This window comes from Dreissena polymorpha, chromosome 5 (assembly GCF_020536995.1).
Source record: "Dreissena polymorpha isolate Duluth1 chromosome 5, UMN_Dpol_1.0, whole genome shotgun sequence".
In the NCBI taxonomy this organism is placed as follows: Eukaryota; Metazoa; Mollusca; class Bivalvia; order Myida; family Dreissenidae; genus Dreissena; species Dreissena polymorpha.
The window spans coordinates 79799968-79822218 of NC_068359.1; the positions used below are offsets into that span (position 1 = coordinate 79799968).

General features: G+C 35.3%; 2 long non-coding RNA genes across 5 annotated transcripts in view; one reads left to right on the plus strand and one right to left on the minus strand.

Annotated features, from left to right (window-relative positions):
- The window catches only part of LOC127831979 (uncharacterized), a 16951-nt gene extending 12411 nt beyond the window's left edge, over positions 1 to 4540 (plus strand). For 2 of the 3 annotated variants that reach the window (XR_008026595.1, XR_008026597.1), the window contains exons 6-7: positions 64 to 157; positions 1113 to 4540. This is a non-coding gene — a long non-coding RNA (uncharacterized LOC127831979). The remainder of the gene's footprint in view (positions 1 to 63; positions 158 to 1112) is intronic. The other variant, XR_008026596.1, reaches the window with a different exon arrangement.
- LOC127831977 (uncharacterized) lies at positions 4230 to 13462 on the minus strand. 2 transcript variants are annotated; one of them, XR_008026594.1, is made up of 5 exons: positions 13278 to 13462; positions 12644 to 12704; positions 10813 to 11019; positions 10273 to 10337; positions 4230 to 8607 (listed from the first exon to the last, which is right to left on the minus strand). It is a non-coding gene; the product is annotated as an uncharacterized LOC127831977 (long non-coding RNA). The 2 variants fall into 2 exon arrangements; XR_008026593.1 differs by lacking the exon at positions 12644 to 12704 and having other exon boundaries at positions 4231 to 8607.
- Between the last annotated feature and the right edge of the window lie 8789 nt (positions 13463 to 22251).

The window sequence follows — 22251 nt, forward strand, 5'->3', positions numbered from 1 at the left end:
ATGGATAGCTTTCCTAATACAGTTTTGTTTGAACTAGCAAAGAGTGTAATAAACTTGTTGAAGGTGGTTTGCCATTCAGGGTCTGAAGCAGTACATAGACACATTCAAGGAACATCAGATCTTCACTGTACAACAGCTGGCCTCTATCACAGAACAGGTATGTTATATGGTCCAATAGTCTCAAACCATTGAAGCCTAGCTTTGGGAAAACAAGGCTTAAGAATAATTCATGTGTGTAAAGTGTTGTCCCAAATTAGCCTGTGCGGACTGCACGGGTTAGTCAGAGACAACCTTTTCAGATTTTATTGTATTTTTTGTTTCTTATTTGCTAAGATCAAGTTTATGCTTAAAGTGTCGTCCACCTTTAGCCTGAGCAGACTGCGCAGGGAAATCTGGGATGACACTTTACACATATTCATTTAACCCGTTTTCCAAGGATATGGCTTATTTCTAAAATTTATGACGAAGAATACTGCATTCTGCTACTCTTAGACTTTTTTGTTTTTTAAATAACTCTGATCATCAACAGTATTTACCATTTTAATTTCTATATTTTGTATTAAGAGCAATTAATGATAGCACTATTGGCAACAAGCTTATTTTGTAAACAAACATTTATTTTTCACAAGTCTGTTATTTAAACTTGCGTCATATCTCATGTACTTGATGATAATAGACTGAGGCAGGCTTGGCAAAATCAATTAAGTGGCACATTGGGAGAACTGGGCTTAGTGTCCACTCTCAAGTTTGTAGAGTGTTGTCCCAGATAAGCCTGTGCCTGTGCAGTCTGTGCAGGCTAAGCACTGACGACACTTTTCGCTTGAATTGAATTTTCTTGATAGAAAGTCTGTTTTTATTGATATTAAGTTCAGTGGATAGTATTGTCCCAATTAGCCAGTGCAGACTTAATTAACAAAATGCTATGATAAAATTTCTCCTAAAATTGAATGAGTTGAAGGAGTCTTCTTGCCTATAAGCATGCCTTGGCCCTACAGAGTCTAAGAAATGTATAACATGTCATGAAAGTATGTTCATTAATCATTTACTAGTCATATTATATGAGTTTGATTAATGAATCAGTTTATCATACTTTTTTTACTTATTTTCAATAGGACCTGATAAAAATGGAAATTAAGAAAACCCATATACCAAAACTGTGGAAGAAGATGTGTATTCTTCATAACCAAATGAAACAAACTAATAGATGCACGAGATCCTTAGGGTATAAAAACGGTCATGGAGTGGATACGAATGATCAGTGGATGGAAAACTATAATGACCATGAGGATGAAGACAATGAAATGCATATGGAGCCAAACAGTCAACAATATATATATATATATATATGTCATTCCAAAATGTGCTCAAGTGGTTCCCCACGATCCTAATATGACCGCTGAAGATAAACAGACAGTGATGTTTACAGAAAATACCGTAGTAAGGGAAAGTGAGGCATGTCCCGGTTTTGAGGAATTTACCACTTACACATACAGGCATACTGTGACAGTGAGTTTGGTGAAAGTGGAGAAATATCTTAAAAAGTGCCCGGTTAAAAGTCCAAATACGAGACAAAAGTTTAGCTAGCATTGAATATGAGAACATTCTTGGTCATTCAGCTCTAAAGATATTATTTGAATAACTAACCACCTACAATTCTCTATAAAATTGGCCATTAAATATAACTTACGTTTATAAAGTCTTGTAAGTCTTGTGAATATAGAACTATTTAGAACTTAACTCATTGCCAGTTACCAACAACTTTTTTACCTTTATATGATTTGTATTTCACATTTTAATTTATTTTTTCCTTTTGATAAAAAATCTGGAGTAACACTAATCTTGATGACAATTCACAACCCTGCCCTTTTAGATTTTTTTTTGTGTACCTGTAAATTAGCAACAAACCCTTGTTCACAGAGTTCCGAATAACACCTATAGAATACAAATTAATTTAATGGTAAAATGAGGGGAAGTTGTTGGATCGTATGGTTCAGGCGGGTGCTTCTTAAAGCAAGCAGAGTGAATGCCAGGCATTTAGTGACATCTTTGACAACTAGAGGGCCAACATTCTTGAATATCTGTTGCTATGAGAGAAGCTTTTTTCTGTAAAAACGTGTTTCTGAGTCTGTCAAAACTGTAAATTATTTTATAATTTTATAACTTGCCATGTGTGCACTTTTTTAACAGGGCTATATATACTTAAATATACATACATGTAGTAGGTGTGGTATAACTTTATAAATTATATAATTACTAATATTCTGCCAAACAATGTAACATTACTGTTTGACCTTGACGTCACTTCCTATGAAATGTTTTTGTTTACATTCATTCTACTTATGAAGGCTATGGCCAAAACATGTTTAGTATTTAAAAAAAAAGTAAATAAATAAACAAAAGTAACAAGTTTGTACAGATTATTTCATTTTATTGGCATATTTCTTGAATGCTCTTATACAAAATGCTCTAGTTTTTAGCTTTTGTGATCGCCTTTTGTCCGTCGTCAACACTTTCCTTGTTAACACTCTAGAGGCCACATTTATTGTCCAATCTTCATAATATTTGGTTAGAACATTGGTCTCAATAATATCTTGGATGAGTTCGAAAATCATCAGGTTACGTTTGCTTGAAAAACATGGCTGCCAAGGGGCGGGGCATATTAAATGATATGGCTATATATGGCTATAGTAAAATCTTGTTAACACTCTAGAGGCCACATTTGTTGTCGGATCTTCATGAAACTACTGGGTCAGAAGATTCATCCCAATAATATCTTGGATGAGTTCGAATATGGCTTCGGTTGCGTGATAAACATGGCCACCAGAGGGCGGGGCATTTTTCTTATATGGCTATATATGGCTTTGGTAAAACCTTGTGAACACTCTAGAGGCCACATTTATTGTCCAATCTTCATGAAATTTGGTCAGAAGATTTGTCTAAATGATATTTTGGATGAGTTCGAAAATGGCAACGTTTGCTTGAAAAACATGGCTGCCAAGGAGCGGGGCATTTTTCCTTATATGGCTATAGTAAAATCTTGTTAACACTCTATAGAGGCCAGATTTATTGTCCGATTTTCATGAAACTTGGTCAGATGATTCATCCCAATAATATCTTGGACGAGTTAAAAAATGATGCCGGTTGGTTGAAAAACATGGCCGCCAGGGGGCGGGGCATTTTTCCTAATATGGCTATAGTAAAACCTTGTTAACACTCTAGAGGCCACATTTATTTTCGGATCTTCATGAAACTTGGTCAGAAGATTTAAAAACATGGCCACCAGGGGGCGGGGCATTTTTCCTTATATGGCTATAGTAAAATCTTGTTAACACTCTAGAGGCCACATTTATTTTCCGATCTTCATGAATCTTGGTCAGAAGATTGGTCTCAATGATATCTTGAATGAGTTCGAAAATGGTCTTGGTTGCTTTAAAAACATGGCCGTCTGGGGGCGGGGCATTTTTCCTAATATGGCTATATATTGCTTTAGTAAAACCTAATTAACACACTAAGTGCCACATTTATTGTCCGATCATCATGAAAATTGGTCACAAGATTTGTACCAATGATAGCTTGGATGAGTTCAAAAATGGTCGAAAATTTGCCAAGGGGGCGTGGCATTTTTCCTTATATAGCTATAGTAAAACCTTGTTAACACTCCAGAAGCCATATTTATTGTCCAATCATCATGAATCTTTGTCAGAAGATTAGTCCCAATGATATCTTGGACAAGTTCGAAAATGGTTTCATTTGCTTAAAAAACATGGTCACCAGGGTCGGGGCATTTTTCTCATATGGCTTCATGAAACTTTGTCAGAATATTTGTTTAAATGATATCTTGGATGTGTATGAAAATGGTTCTGGTCTGTTCAAAAACATAGCTGCTAGTCATGAAAGTTGGTAAGCACATTTTGTTCTAATGACATCTTGGGCTGCACAGAACAGGTCAGTTCCTTTAAATCTCAGGTGAACGACTTCGGGCCTTTTAGGCCCTCTTGTTCTTCAAATTTGCGATTGTTATGCCTGTCATTTTATAATGATGAATGGAATATATGTAGGTTTATCTCTGTCTGTGAGTGTGTTTGTTTTAGCCTGAGATATACTGTCCAGATCATAATTTGTGTGTGCATTTAAGATTTTTGAAAAATGCACAAACCATGATCATTTAAGGATTAAGTCACATGCAACTATCATGACCATCACTTCATGGTCACAGTGGACACATACATTTTTACATTTTTCTATAAGAAATTATATTTGTGTCCTGCTCATCACTTTGTTGTGCAAGATGGGATTTCAAAATAAACTGGCTCAAATGATCATCATAGTAAGACTATGTGCAAAAACAACTATGCCGCTTGCTTACAGGTCAAGGTTACAGTGGACACATTGAGGTTTTGAATATTGCTCAGATTGGCAAGAATGCCATGGTCACAATGATATGCCAGTCATTAAAAAAACATTTTTGATAAAGTCTCAATTGTTTTTCTTATTTGATCTTTAATAGTTACTCAGACTCACAACCCCGTGATAAGTTATTGTATCCACCACTCTGTATGCTTGAAACTAATGTAAAATTATTCTAAAATCCTCAATTTGCTCAAGACTGTGTTTCAAGCTTTGAACTTGAATTGTGGCATTGGCCTTTAACCTAATGACCTGGTTCTGGCACAGGACACTCCTTCCCATCATGCTTATCAGTTGTGGTATGTATCATTTAAATCAATATATATTGGAAAAAGATTTGCTGCTTCACACAAAGTGTCAAGTAAACATTTGTTAAATTTGACATTTGACCTTAAATAGTGACTTTGACCTTAGACTTTGGGACCTATTTTGTGCGTGACATTATCTTATCACGCCGATCACAAGTGGCAAGCTATTAGGAAATCCATCCATGCCTGACAAGGGTATGCTCTTGAAAAATATTTCTGATTCATAATACAGCATTTTTTGTGTCTAAAACAATTAAACACAAGATATGCACAAATAATTGTAATATATTATTTCAAATGGTTCTTGTGAAATATGTTCATTTGAACATAGTGGTCTCTTGAAGGTCAAGGTCACAATGGAAACTAGACATTTTTGCATCGTCTTTGAATAGTAGATGTTCATGTGACTGTTAGTTCTATTTCTTAAGAGTGCATTGGCTAAATCATTTCAAGACGACCTTATCTATATACCAACTATTGAGCTTGCTTAAAGGAGCTGTCAACCAGATTGGCGAAGAAAAGAAAAGTTCTAAAATACCATATATTTTTTTACAATTATTAGTTTATATTGATTAAAATATCACGACTGGTATATTATATTACTTAAAAGAAGTTGTTAAGTTTTCATATTTTCAGTATATTCGGCAATAAAATTGTACAGGGTATGTGTACCAGGTAACTACCAGTTCATTTCAATTAAAATGAAAACTAGAACTTTGTCACAGACGTGAGTAATACCCTGACATGCGGCATTGGCACAGAATATTTTGAATGTTGTCTTCACAAAAAAACAGCGGACACCATGCTATTTTTAAAACGCACTAAGTGACCTAGTTTTTGACCCACTTTCGAACTTGACCTACATATCATCTAGATACAACTTCTGACCAAGTGTAATGAAGATCTGATGAAAACGACTTGAATTAGCATGACCCATGTTGGAAATTGGCCTAGACATCATCTAGATACAACTTTTGACCAAGTTTGGTGGAGCTCGGAGCCTTGGATGAAAACTACTTGAATTAGAGAGCAACACCATACTTAATGTTTAAAACGCACTAAGTGACCCTGTGATCTAGTTTTTGACCCGGCATGACCCATATTGGAACTTGACCTAGATATCATCTAGATACAACATCTGACCATGTTTGGTGAAGATAGGATGAAAACAACTTGAATTAGAGAGTGGACACTTAATACGGACCGACAGACAGACAGACCGACTGACAGACAAGTTCACTCCTATATACTCCCCTAAACTTCGTTTGTGGAGGTATAATAATATTTTTGAATTTATTGCTGAGATTAACACATGTTAAAGATTTCAACTCATGAACCTATATGGGTATACGGAGACATTTATTAATTATCAATTACTCTGATAAAAGTACCAGTCTCTTAGATGCTAAATAAATTCAAACCTGATTACCAACAATTTGACTTTGCAAAATATCAACATGATATTATTTTATTATCCCCCGCCATAGGCGGAGGGATATTGTTTTGGCGTTGTCTGTCTGTCCGTCCGTCCGTCCGGCACTTTTGTGTCCGGAGCCATATCTTGGAAATGCTTTGGCTGATTTAATTGAAACTTGGTATGAGTATATATATATATATGGATCAGAGGATGATGCCTAATGGCATTGTACACAGCTGTAAATAACAGAGTTATGGCCCTTTGTATCTTGAAAAATTGCTTTTTTTTGTGTCCGGAGCCATATCTTGGAAGTGCTTTGGCGGATTTCATTGAAACTTGGTATGAGTATATATATGGATAAGAGGATGATGCACGCCAAATGGCATTGTACACCATCGGATAATAACGGAGTTATGGCCCTTTGTATTTTGAAAACATGATTTTTTGTGTGTCCGGAGCCATATCTTGGAAGTGCTTTGACAGATTTCATTGAAACTTGGCATGAGTATATAAATGGATAAGAGGATGATGTTGGCGTTGTCCATCCGTCCAGAAATATTTGTGTCCAGAAGTATTTTGGCAGGGGATATCAATTCTACGAATTTGCTTGTTAACATACAAATGTTGGTCAGAAATATTGTCCAAATATTGATGAAGGCATGCATTATGCCAAAAGTTTATAAAAACAAATAATAAAGATTGAGTTTTTCTTATTATCTCATAGGATACAAAAATGAAATTATATTGAGTATAAAGAGGGCTGTTTGTAAAACATGCATGCCCACCATATGTGCTGTCAGTTGTAGTGGCAGCCATTGTGTGAATACATTTTTTTTGGAACTGTGACCTTGACCTTTGACCTAATGACCTGAAAATCAATAGGGGTCATCTGCGAGTCATGATCAATGTACCTATGAAGTTTCATGATCCTAGGCGTAAGCATTTTTGAGTTATCATCTGGAAACCATTTTACTGTGTCAAGTCACCGTGACCTTTGACCTAGTGACCTGAAAGTCAATAGGGTCATCTGCAAGTCATTAACAATGTACCTATGAAGTTTAATGATCCTAGGAGTAAGAGTTCTTGAGTTATCATCCGGAAAACATTTTTCTAAGTTGAGTCACCTTGACCTTGACCTCTAACCTAGTGACCTGAATATCAATAGGGGTCATCTTCGAGTCATGATCAATGTACCTATAAAGTTTCATGATCCTAGGCATAAGCGTTCTTGAGTTATCATCCAGAAACCATTTTACTATTTCGGGTCACCGTGACCTTTGGCCTACTGACCTGAAAATCAATAAGGGTCATCTGCGAGTCATGATCAATGTACCTATGAAGTTTCATGATGCTAGGCATAATCTTTCTTAAGTTATCATCCGGAAACCATTTTACTATTTTGGGTTACCGTGACCTTGACCTTTGACCTAGTGACCTGAAAATCAAATAGGAGTCATCTGCGAGTCATGGTCAATGCATCACTGAAGTTTCATGATCCTAGGCATAAGCGTTCTTGAGTTATTATCCGGAAACCATTTTACTATATCGGGTCACCGTACCCTTGACCTTTGACCTAGTGACCTGAAAATCAATAGGGGTCATCTGCGAGTCATGATCAATGTACCCATGAAGTTTCATGATCCTAGGCATAAGCGTTCTTGAGTTATCATCCGGAAACCATTTTACTATTTCGGGTCACCGTGACCTTGACCTAGTGACCTCAAAATCAATAGGGGTCATCTAAGAATCATGATCAATGTACCTATGAAGTTTCATGATCCTAGGCATAAGTGTTCTTGAGTTATCATCCGGAAACCATCTGGTGGACGGACGGACGGACATATGGACGGACCAACATGTGCAAAACAATACTACCCCTCTTCTTCGAAGGGGGGCATAAAAATATGTTTCTTTTTATACAATAACATTTCAAGAAGTCTTTAGCTTCTTTGTTCTTGTCAATTTACATATAAACTAGATTATAACTTCTAACATGTTTCAGTTTTTTTCTCAATAATTTTGGTTCAGAAAAATCTTTAGGGCTTTCAGACTTCTATCAAACACTTCTGCAATTTCTTCATACGTATCATCATGAAACATTTCACCATCACTAATAATATCATCTTCCATGTAAACATTTTCACTATTCTGCTCTTCAGTTTGAAAGATTTCTTGTGTCTGTTGCTTGGAATCTAATTTGACATTAATGTGGTTCCCAGCTACAATATTTTTCTTTGCTTGTTTCTTAGCTCTGACTTTTTTCTTTGCCTGGCTCCCAGCTCTCATATTTTTCTGAGTCTGGTCCTCAGCTTTAATTGTTTCTTGTTCATTGTTTTCCAATCCAAGTCTGGTTCCCTCTTCCTACAAGGAAATAGCTACTGCCTTGGCAGACTGCAGGAACTTGTTTCTCAACCATTTGATCCTTGTTAATATCACTCTTCTGTGGTCTTTCTTGATTTTCATACATATCATATCCTTGAACACATAAATATAGACAATTGATATAGAATCCCTTGCTCTGGGAAAACAGGGCTTAATGCATGTGCTTAAAGTGCCGTCCCAGATATGCTTGTGCAGTCTCCACAGGCTAATCAGGGACGACAATAGGATGACATATGCCCCCTATACACGCTTTTATAGAAGTTATAGCATTTTTTGAAACCTAAACGCAGATTTCAAAACCTTAACGCAGACCCTAAGTTCAAGGTCAAGGTCACAAGGGTCAAAATTTTTATGCATATGAAAAGGCCTTGTCCATATAAACATGCATACCAAATATGAAGGTTATATCTCAAGGGACATAGAAGTAATGAGCATTTTTCGAAATCTAAACGCAGATTTTAAAACCTAAACGCAGACCCTAAGTTCAAGGTCAAGGTCACAGGGGTCTAAATTTTTGTGCGTATGGAAAGGCCTTGTCCATATACACATGCATACCAAATATAAAGGCTTTATCTCAAGGGACATAGAAGTTATGAGCATTTTTCGAAACCTAAACGCAGATTTCGAAACCTGAACGCAGACCCTAACTTCAAGGTAAAGGTTACAGGGGTAAAAATTGTGTGCGTATGGAAAGGCTTTGTCCATATACACATGCATACCAAATATGAAGGTTATATCTGAAGCTACATAGAAGTTATGAGCATTTTTTGAAACCTAAATGCAAAGTGTGACAGACAGACAGACGGACAGTGCGATCACTATATGCCCTCCTTCGGGGCATAAAAAGTTATGCATGTACAACCACCGCATTATATGATTATGTCTCAAAATCTATTAACAAAACATACTTCTATAGGTTGATACATGTGATGTTAGTTATGGCAATACAGTAGTAACACAACACCTATGACACAAAAAACTGTCCATATACAACATCAAAGCATTAAATATAGAATTAATCAGCTCTGGGGTCAAGGGTTGCAAAGCCTTTCAGCCTTCAAGGATACAAAGAATTAATGAAAGATTAAAAAGAGATAAATTTACATTTTTGAACATGCTTACACATGTTAATGTTTTATGTTCATAGAAATAGTTAAAACATTTCCCCCCAAAAATACTGTTGAATCTACTAAAACAAATGATACCTGAAGACTGCCATAGCCACTAAATAACTTATGCATCGAAACAAAATTTTATTTTCCCCTGACTTCACTGACTTTTCTGAAATTTCATTTTTCACTGACCATTTTGTTAAATTCCCTGACTTCACTGACCTTGAAAAAAAATCAATCAAATCCCTGACTTTTCAAGTTAAGTGGCAATCCTGCTTATCTAAGTGGTAAAGGGTTAAACTCCTTCCAGTCAAACAAACCAATCTGGACCCACCACGGGATGGGTGGTTTCACTTCTATATGCACTCCTTTCATTAAGGAGAAACAATTGAGCCACGCTCTAGAAAAACTGGGCTTAATGTATTTGCGTAGAGTTTCATCCCAGAGTAGCCTGTGCAGTCTGCACAAGCTATTCAGGGAAAACATTTTTCCTTATGACTTAATTTCAGAAGACACTTCCTTAAAATTCTGTAAAATAGGAAAGTATCATCCTGATTAGCCTGTGCTAACTGCACAGGCTAGTCTGGGACAATACTTCACTCCCATGCATGAAGCAGTTTTCCCTGAGTGAGGCTCAATATCTTACGTGTGAATACTGGCTCCTGCAATGACATCATCTGGCAGATCTTTTGGACGTTTTGGATTCAGGGGCTAATGAAAGGAGAAATATCTGATCAACATGTTTTACATCATAACATGCATGGTATTAGTAAACATAGGATTTAAAAGCAATATTCAGTAAAGACTTTAAATGAGCAGTAGCACATTGTATATGTGTGAACATGGGAAGAGCTTGACACAGTAGTGACTAATATTTAATTATGTTGCATGTGAAATACCTAGCAAGTTGTGACAGTGAAAAATTTGACCCTGGGGTGTGTCCAGTTTTACCCAAGGAGCATTCAAATAAAGTTCTTAAAGAACACCCTTACACTTTGATGTACCACATTCAGGTTTAAAGCTTCTGGCTGCTCACCAGTATCTCAGGGTTGGAAATAAAGCATAAAAACTTGAATCCAGTAAGAAAGGTCTTATATTTAAATTGATTTTCTTAGGGACCACGAACCCTTCAAAATGTGTATCTGCTCGGGAAGGGTTAAGTGTAAAAAAACCATCTAGTACAAACCTTTGGTCTTGCTATGTCCATATGATTGCGAAGGGTTCTGTAGTCCACTCTAAATCTGGCGTTGCATGGGTCAGGTGGGCCTCCACATATCTCGTGTATGTACCCATTGATATGCAGCCGCATTTCTTGGATTGTGTGGACGCCCTGGTGGTAAAGCTCTTTGATTCTCCCCGAAACTCGGGGATCAATCATCTGGGGTGTCAATTCCTGTATAACAATATGGCAGTGATTTTTCCAGCCAATTTTGGACCAAAGTATGATCCCTTCCAAAAAGTTATGTTTGTTGGTTTTCTTCCCTGTTTTATGTACACTTATTTTTTTTTGAAATATGATACAAACTGTTCGACAATAGCCATTTTGGGGGTATAAAATAGGACCCTCCCCACTCCCCAGGCATGTTTGTTGAAATGCTACATTCTTTTATGTAACATTTATCTTTATTTGTGGAATAAGATACAAAACATGTGAAAAAAACAACAATGTCAATCTGAGAATGGGTCTATCCAAATACAGATCTCTTTCACTTGCTGAAATTAAATGGGACTCATTTAAGAATTTATTTTTTTTAGGTTGTCCAAAACAACAATTAGTGAGACATGGTACTAGTCACAGAATATACACAACTTCTCAAAGGGCTAACAGACAATTCTCTAAGGGCTAACAGACAATGATTCCCTGATTTTTAATAAACATAACATACTGGCCACAATGTCTTGAAATATGTATGTAATCCATCTAATCAAATCCCCTGCCTCGGATCCTTGGTACATAGGAAGATGCAATACCCGATGGCTATAAAAGCTAGACCATAAATCAAGGCAGTAAAAGGCTGTCCATTTGGCGCACTGGTTGGTACACATGATTCTCACAGGTTTAATCCCCATTCCCGGATGCATGCAAGTTTGGTTAGTGGTCACCATAACAGACAGGTGGGGTTCAAATTCAATCCAGGTATTCTGGCTTCCTCACACAACAAAAGACTACACCAAAATGTACAAATACCTTTTAGTAAAACAAGAGAGACATGGGCCCTAAGGCGCTCTCCTGAGACCCAAATGAACTAGGGTACTTTCAGAAAAAGCAAGCTGATTCATGCAAGATGACCAAAAGTATTAACATCTTTTTCTAATTTGACCTAGTGACCCAGTTTTTTAGCTCACATGACCAAGTTTCAATGTCATGTGAGATTTTATTGGGACAAATGTTCTGTCCAGGTTTCATGAAGGTAGGCCAATAAATGTGGTCACCATTATAGCATCAATAAGTTTTCAATAAAGCCATATAAAGAAAACTGCCCCAGTCCCTCCCAGCGGCTATGTTTTTTCAACAAACATGAAGAATTTTTTAACTAGACCTAGAAGTCACTAGAACAAGTGTTCAATTAAGTGTTCTTAGTAAGTTTAATTTAGATTGCACTAAAATTTTGACTTCTACAGTGTTTGTTAACAATGTTTCACTAGAGTCATAATATATATAATGCTGCCCTGCTTTTCCTTTACATTCATAACAAAGATTGAAATAAAAAAACATCATGACAGTGATGTCCAGCAATAAAGACCTAATGTGTTTCTCTTCTGTCATGAAACTCGATAAAGGATTTGACAGGTTCAGAAAATAGCACTTAAGAGTTTGTTGTCACCAGTCCAGATAGCAATTTTGCAACAACTTGGTATGCAACATTCCATCTTATTGTAAAACCATCTATTTAAGTAAAATAAACCTATACCAGTACATATGTTTAACAGAATGGTAGTTTCGTTTTTATTTCCAACAAAAACGAAGTTTTACATACCTTTTTTTTTCCGATACAGTTTTGGAATTTGAACCTGACCTAAGGATATTATATGGGATTTGTCCAGAAGATCGAACGTCTTTTGCATGAGTTGCGTACCCTATTCAATTTTTAGTATTGTTAATAATCTGAGAACATGATTAGATGATAAATAATTCCCAAACCTCAAGCAAATATTATCGAGTAGTCTAGTATTATCAAATATATTTATACAAACATGTCTAACATAAGAAATACATGGTTATGCAAAAACATTACAATAATACTGTAATCTATTAGCCCATCTTGAGATTTTCCATACATTAATGTTTAGCTCTGGGAAAACAGGGCTTAAGGCATGTGCATTAAGTGCCTGCCAAGATTACCCTGTGCAGTCCACACAAGCTTATCAGAGACGACACTTTCTGCTGAATGGTATTTTTTATTTAAAGAAAGTCTTTGATTAGCGAAAAATCCAGTTTAGGCGGAAAGTATTGTCCAAGCCAGATCAGCTTTCCCAGAACAATCGTCAATGCAAGTGTTGTCAGCAGCTTGATTTAAAGTGTAGCTTTCTTATTTGGTACCCTTTAAAAGGTTTCTTCTTAGCAAAAATCAAAATTAGGTGGAGAGTGTTGTCCCTGATTAGCCTGCGCGTACTACATGCATAAAGACAAATTATCCCAGATCAATGTACCTCATTTATTGGGTGCCCTCTGTGGTCATTGTCTGGTGGCCCTTGTTTATTGGGTGCCCTCTGTGGTCATCGTCTGATGGCAAAGCCATGTAGTAGCGAAAGTAGTGTTCCACATGAGAGCCTGTTTGGATAGTTTGAAAAATCGCCTCTGTAATGCGCCGGTATTCTCTTCCAGATGGTATTGAGTTCATCTACAAAACATATAAAACTTTGTGCTTTTTTCTATAAACTTTAAATCTTGGAAACAACATTGGTTTACCAAAAGCACCTCAACTGCTACCATATTTTAGACTTTCAAAAATAAAAAAACAGTAAATTGCAATACACAATTTGAGAAATTCTTTAATTAAAATTTGTATCCTAAATATTTTTAGAACATGTGTGTGTTACATTGAATGAGGAACAATATTTAAATGTTTGAAATATAAAACAGCGATTTTGTCCCATCTTTATCAAGTACAGGAAAACTGCAATTGAGAAAAAACTACATATTTCAAAATCCAATAAAATTTTTTTTGTAATTGCAACATTTAGTTATTTTCCCTATGCAGCTTTATGGTTTGAACCTCAGTAAATATAATATTGACAACTTGACAACACTTATCAATTTGTAAGTATTTGTCAGCAAAAATCAGATACACCAATATCCCAATATCAAGACTTAACAATGCAAATTTTCTCAATGTCATGTTTTTTGTGCGCTAATTTTAAAAAATTGGGCTGGTACTGGTACTTTACCAATTGGCCCAAAAAATCGCTGTATAAAGCATGTTTTTACAGTTTTAAATAAACTATGGAAAAATTATATGGCTGAGTCATGCGAAAATGTGTCTCAAGCCATAATCCTCCACAGTAGCTCCAGACCAGCCTGCGCATCCCCAGTCTAGTCAGAGGCTATCCTGTCCCTTACAAGAACACAAAACCTTGCATTTCTTCACGCCGAATAGGGAAGCTCCTGATCAGACTGCCCGAATGCACAGGCTGGTCTAGAGCTACGCTGGCCACATATGGCATAAGACCCATTTTCGCATGACGGTGCTCTTATTACCTTGTAGGAAGGGAAATTACAGACAGCCCTTATCTGCAATCTGGCTGGACAATCAACTTTCTGTGATGGGAAAAACAGTAACGGCTTTAAAGCAATTATTCAAAAATATTTAAGTAACATTGTGAAATTGCAGACATTGTTTCCAAACATTTTACCAAACACATTTATTTTGTTAAAAAATAAAAGAAATTGCAGGCTTCATATGAGCATCTTAATCATCAAACTGCAGGAAAAACAACCTTATTGGAAAAATAAGCCTTTAATTAGTTTTTTATTATTCATAGCATATGTCCAGTACATTAAATAACGGGTAACAACTTGGAAGTATTTGCATGTTCAGTTACTATTCACAATGTCCATGCATACCGAAATGGTCCATCAGGGATATCATTTAATGCTGCTTCAATTCACAATGTTAAGATTTCAGTTAAATAAACATTTACCCTAATAAGCAATCAATGAAAATTTCAAAGTTCACATATTTTGATTTTGTTTTAATACTTATACATGAATTAACAAATACATAGCATTTGGAAGTCTAAATTAATATATAATAAAAAACATTTTACAAAGAAATATTGCATTCACTAAGATTTTAACATATTAAGAAGCAGAATCTAATTAACCACCATTGTCAGATTAAGGCTAAAGAATATAACTTTGTATTCAAAACGCTACATCATATGCGTAATATACAATGTACATATTTTCCAAGTTATTGATGACAAGTGTAACAAAAGCATTCTAACATATATTAACTAATTTGCATAATGATCATCAACAAATGATAAAATGTCTTTACCCATTTTTGTAAACTGAAATGTTATTTTGCTAGTATGAATATAATGTATACATTACTTTTTTGAATCTATGGATATACTTTTCTAAAGGTGTCATTTTCCAAATCTGTGAAGAAGTCTGTGAAATATAAATTATTATTTTTACTGCGGCTTTAATATACTGCACAGGTAACAGCAAACACCTTATTTACTCTTTCTGTGCTGGAACCGAATTTTGAAGGCCTTTGCAAACAGTTTGGATCCAGATGAGACGCCACAAAACATGGCATCTCATCAGGATCCAAACTGTTTGCTATTCTGATAGTATTCTTTGAACAAAATCGAAGAAAGTGCTAATTTTAGAAATTCAGCAGACGACATTTTAGCAGACGACAAATTTCCCAGCATGCAAAGGGTTAATACAGGATGCTTAAAGTTTGGATAATAGTTCAACAATAATACATACATTTTACTAACCTAAGAGGGCCTGGCTTTAACTTTATTTGCTTCTTTCATGGTTCTATGATATCCAAACTGACATTTAAAAGTCTTGTTTCCGTAGGACATAAATGGAATTCCTGTAAACTCCTGTTTACCAACTGTTACATGGTTTGCCTTATCCTTAAACCTGATAGCCTTTCTTTGAATCCGACTCAATTCTGAAAAATAACACATACATCCTGTTGGTTATGTAAACAGGATCACTAAATCAACATTATTTTTGGTGCCTTGTTTTATGAATAAGACTCCCAATGGCATTCTTGAGCCAAATGTCAAATTCCGTTAAGAAAAACCTCTTATTCTGCATATTTTTTAGATTTACCATTTAATGAAGAAAACATGTACAGGTAGCTAAGTCAAGATGTGTTTTAGATAAATATGGAAATTCTTAGCCAATTTGGCAAATGGCAACATAGCTTTCTTTCTTTTATAGTTAACTGTCGTTGCCAGTCTTTGTAAGGTCTCATTCGGGTGCTGGAGGTTTCGGTAAATGACAAATTCGGTAAATTGATTTATATAGTAAAAGCCGTGGAGGTTTCGGTAAATTGATTTTATAGAGGAGGTATACCTACAACGAGGTGTTAATGACACCTATTATCGGCTTACAATAACATTAGAGGCATTTATTTGCAAACTGTGGATTAATTTTTTAGTTGAGTAATTAATGCTATGCCTAAGGTAAAGAATTAAGGGAAATGAATGAGCTACCTCTGAAAAACGAATTCTGTTAGGAAATTTTTGGTTAATTTTACGATTTAAATAACGCAATACTGTTGTTTTTTTAATTGGTGCTTTTATTTAAATAACATAATAGTAACATAATAGTAATAAGAAGTAATGATTTATGGCGGAATCAATGTAAGCTCTTCAATTAAGTTTAATGCTATTTTAAAAAGTTTCTTGTAAAATATGATTTAATAAAAATGATTTCATGTTGAATTTTATATTTATTTATATGTTTTATTATTTCTTTCTGGTTGAGAAAAACACAAGAAAAAAATCAATATATACAATTTAATACGTGTACGTAATTAATAAAAAAGTAATTTAATGATACGCGTTATGTTTTATAATTATGTTAAGTGCGCGTGCCATTGAACGTTGAGTTACGCGAAGAGATACACATAATTGAAAACTGATAAAAATGACATCTAACACAACGCCAGCAGAATGAATACACTGTGTAATAGCAAGCTGCTGTGATGATCATTATCTTATCAACTTAATACACAGGCACCTGGCTACTGTACTGGAACAATGGGTTTTACGGCCAAAATAACTGATATCATTTTTTGCCTAAACAAATCGGTTCAATAAAAAATAATAACTGATTTACTTTGTAATCCGTTATTTAGCAACAAGTAAAACATGGATACAATAAATATATTTCATGTCATTTAAAACAATAATGAGGGAGTAATCACATATTAATAAGATACATTTTTGACACACTACAATATTAATACGACACATTATTATCATTCAGATTTTCCGCATGCTGATTTAATTTAATTACATTTCTAATACAAATGAGATACATGTACGACACAACTCAATTTAATGTTACATTTCAACCATATCAGTCGTTCATCGTTCAAGACTCGTCGTCGTCGAGCATGTGGTGGACCGCTGTGGATGGTCCCAGGGCATTGATGTGGCTGATGATCATTTCTTATTTGACAATGACCATTATAATTTTATAATTACCCAATTACATAATAATGTTATTTTTACCACAAATAAACATCCTTTGATGTCACCACCAGTATTTTTGGTAAACATGATTAAAGAAGGAAAACGTTTGTTTATTTCTCAGTTTGAAAGTTACTGGTCGTGTATGTAAAAACTCGGCCACCAGTGTTAAAGCATGTTCACGATCTAAACATACATATCTAGATTATTTTAAGAATAATACCTTATGTGCTGACCTTATTGTAGGAAAAAGAAGCAAGAAATTTATTTATATAAGAAACAAACATATTTGATCTTAGTATTTTAAACCACCGAAACTTAACCATTATATAAACATGAGGTAGTTTGCTAACATAATGAATATGTTGCCCAGCTCTTGCCACGTGGAGGCCACCTCTTGTAAGAGCCACATTATTAATTTTTTTTTAACTGATACGCTTTAATTAAGGTTTTTATCAACTAATTGTTTAAAAACATATATAAAATACAAAACGATCATGACCTAAAGATAAACTTTTAATATATAATTTACCTCCATCGATTAGAATATCAATAGGTTGCAAGCCTGGATAATTAATAATAACACTTTGCAAACATCTCTAATTTGATAAAATCAAGTCCGTACATTTAAACAGATAAATTAATTAGTGCCAAACAACTCAATTAATGTACATCAAAATTAATCCACAGTTTGCAAATAAATACCTATAATGTTATTGTAAGCCGATAATAGGTGTCATTAACACCTCGTTGTAGGTATACCTCCTCTATAAAATCAATTTACCGAAACCTCCACGGCTTTTACTATATAAATCAATTTACCGAACTTGTCATTTACCGAAACCTCCATAACCCTCTCATTCAACCTCCAAAATATATCCACGCAATGAGAGTTGGATTATTGCAACTGATGTGGCTAGAACATTTCAGTATTCCCATCAATTTTCTTTCCATATGTTCAAAGTTATTATTCAAAAGGCTAATAATAATAAGTTTCCCCAATATGGGGGCTAACCTGACACCCAAAGGAACTTAATTGATCTGAGCAGGTAGTGTTCACATGGTTTCACATTCAAATAAAAACTGCCCCAATATGTGGCAGACATGCTTTTGAACAAACCACACTGACTTTTTCATATAAAATGGTTTAAAACGCTATTCATTGATCAATTGGGTAAAAATGACTATTGCTAATTTTAAATATTGCCAAAAAAGGAAAGCTGACAGGCTGACATTATATATATAATAAACGCGGGTGGTGCGCGTCAATAGAATTGATCCCATTAAAATTAACCTATTATTAGTGTTATGCGTCAAATCGGCTGTATTGAGTCAAACCGGTCCGCTTTTTTTATTCGCACCAATCTTTCTACTAATCAACAAAGATCGCCATTCTAGAAAGCAAGTCACTGTCAAATGATACATTCATTAAATTTAATGAATATCAATTCCAAATAAATCAATGATTCATAAATATAATTTGATTTCTCAAAACCAAGTTCTATATGTAAACGTTAGTTTATCTAGTGCAGCAGTATGAAGGCCTAATGCACAATCAAGACGCTCACGAATACCAGTTAGCCCAGGGCCGGTTTTATAGCAGACGCTGACGGGAATCTACTGACCGAAAGTGCCGTTGTCTTTAACAGGTGGAATGAATACTGCAGTGACCTCTACAACTACCCGCTTCAACAAGACTCCAGTCTTCTTCAGAACGATCCCAGACCAGAAGTGCACGACCAAAGTCTGTCCATACTAAGGGAGAGGTGGAGACGGCAGTGCGTAGTCTTAAGGCAGGAAAAATTCTTGCAGTTGAAAACATCCCTTCCGAGCTGATTCAACACGGAGGAGGGCAACGTCTGCAGTAATGACGAAATTATGCAGAAAGATCTGGGAGGATGCCGGACTGGGTTGAAAGCTTTTGAGATGTAACAAAATACTGCACCACTTTCTACACGTCGCCTAAGGGTTGACAAATGTCGTGGTAGATACAATTAAATTGATTCACAGGTGGATCGTCTTTGATTTATAGAAAATTAAAGGGAGAAAAAAGTGAATTGCTGGTTAGGTAATAAGAAACATATATCACTTACTCTAATAGTATCAGTCCTCCTCATAGTATCGTGCCTTTCACGAAAACACTTCAAGAAGTGCTGGAAAGTCTTTTTTTAATTTTTAGAAGTTGTAATTTTTTAAATGGTTATCCGTGACCATTACGACGATCATTCGCATGATTTTCGGTGAAAAGTAGGTAATGTTTATTCCAGGTGATGCTATGATTTTGAATAACGTAATACACAATTATGTTAGTTTGTTTATAGATTATTAGTACCTTTATCAAATGTTCTATACGCCGCTTATTTTTGAATACAATGTAAAAATCATTTAAGAAAAACATGAGCAAAAGTTTCGTTTTTCAATTAAGATACTTTTTTTAGAACAAGCACATACGCATAGTAACACATCATAGCAACCATTCTGAAGGGCCGATACTATGAGAAAGATTACTACTGGGGGCAAAGTCTAGCCAGGACTTTGTCAAAACATCGCCGATTTAAAGGCAGTTTTTGTTATTCTGTCCAAGAATACACATGTAACTATAGATTGACATACAACATATGCGTATTTATGTATTTGTTCACTTCCAAAAATCGTATGTATTCATTAAGAGGGTCGATAATACGGATAGACATGCTATATAAGGATACCGCGTTTTATGAGCTAACCGATGCAGCTTAAAGTGAGATCTTCTACTATGATATAAAGGCAGGTTGTTTGAATTACTGGATTGTTTAGAGGGAACTGCATTCGTGAAGATAAGTGACATATTAGCAAGTTTCCATGAGTTTGGAAATTAAGATATGGACAAGAGCTTGTTGAACAACGGTGAGAGAGGAACAGACTGTTCGTGTGTCTCTTCTGTCAGTAGTCTAAGTATAATAATGTCTGAATTAGATGCTGTGCTTGTGTGTGACGGTCTTGGTCTGTACAGGGGCGTAGATAACCTCCAAACATTCGGGCAGCGGTCCAGTTTCTGCACTGGGAACATAAAGGGGTTCGTTTGAGAGGGTTGTCATCTCCCATGGTTCCGAAAAAAATTCCAATTACAATTAATATGGTGCGTTTTGGGGGAACTTTCATGTTGATATAAATGCTCGATATTTGTCTCACTCTCAGTTTGTCATGAAATCAGTTTGTCCAATGCCGCCGCCGACGACCCAGAAATCTCAACCGTTATTTTTTTCTTTCCAAAAACTCGTGCTTATTTCCAGTTGGAGAAGCCGTCACTGATGAAGCTGCCGTCCACCTTCGTGTTGCCGATCTTGCCCGTCTTCTTGGCCGCCATGCAGAGATGGCAGAACGCAAGGTCCCGGCTCTGAAAAGAATACCATTGTAATAAATTTTGTGTTAAATATTATTAATAATAATTATAAAAAAACATTATTAAGCAACAATACGAGTATTATTTGTATGTTTTTTTTTCTAGATTTCGTTTGTATTTAGATCAACGTAAGGTTCATAAAAGATAAGAACGGTCGCAAATTAAAATTTAATACTAATATACATACCTCATCGTAGTGGAGCCATATGAACAAATCAAACCAACTAGATTGGAATGAACGCTGTTCTGGCTTTTTCTTCCCGAATGTACGCTTAGGAAATGCAAAATTTCGAGGCTGATTAGGAATACTCATTTTGAACATTAAACAAGTACATATATGATATTGTTTCAACGATTTCTAATCAAATAATAACTGTTATACTTAGAGAATAGAAATATTTTCAATCAAATTAATGTTTTTCACGCGTATATTTACTAAAAATTGTTTTAATTTAATTGGCAGTTACCCTTGATTTAAAGCGATCAATTAAAATTAAAAGAATAGCCTGTCCTTAATCAAAACACCGACAGTGCAATCACGGTAAAGAACATCCGGGCCCTGGTTTATGACACCTAACAAGGAATATTGACACATCGCTTTTGGCAACCTCGGAGCAGACGGAGAGGGGACAAATGGCTTCGGCACTGACGGCGCGTGATTACCAAAATACTGGTTTTGGGGCGGCGATTTTGGGGGATTTTGTAATAGCAATTATTGAAAAAGGAAGATATTTATTGTACATTTTTGATTTTCAATATTGAAATTTTCTCTCGTACAAGTGTCAAAATAATATTTATCATTTATATGCTCTTTTTTATTACAGCCATCAAGTGTAAAGAAGGTGATGCAGCAATGGTGGAGGCAGACGTTATTCGACATGCGAGAGGACAGCAACCATCCAGACCGAAGAGGAAGACCAGGACGACTCACCAGACTACGCTATTGACCAACAGTACAGCAATGGAGTGAAGACCATCCGCGAGTTCCTGCAGACCATCGGTTACAGCATTCGACTATAATTGTGTGTTTTTAGGGAAGGGTGTTGTTCATTCCTTCATACTCAAGCCTTTTTATGCATCTGCATTATTTTTTTCGTCAACAATTTGAATAGTTTTATTTATCATATTCTTTTTTATCGTTGAAAATAAACGTGTGTCTTTTTTCATCAACAATGTGTTTATTGATTTTTAATATATGCTTGTTTGATATTTGTAAATAAATGTAAATATATATTATTATATTTTTGTTTATGTTATCCTTTAATAATAATAATTTTTTCCCGATCATTTATTATTCGTTTTATTACCATCTTGATTAATTCTTACTACCAAGTGTTTTTCAAATGGGCCAGTTATCTCGATAACGATGTTTGAGATTCACAGCTTGAAAATAATGTGTATCATTAACAACTTGCGAACAAACGGCGTTGTCACAAACGGCGGTACACTTCTTTAATCACTTCTTTAATCAGCACATAGCAGTTTTGAAATAGATTTTCGCACCTTCATTTAATTATGGATTTTGGATAAGAGTTAGGAAGGGAGTTTATTCCGCCTGTCTGAAAACTGGAA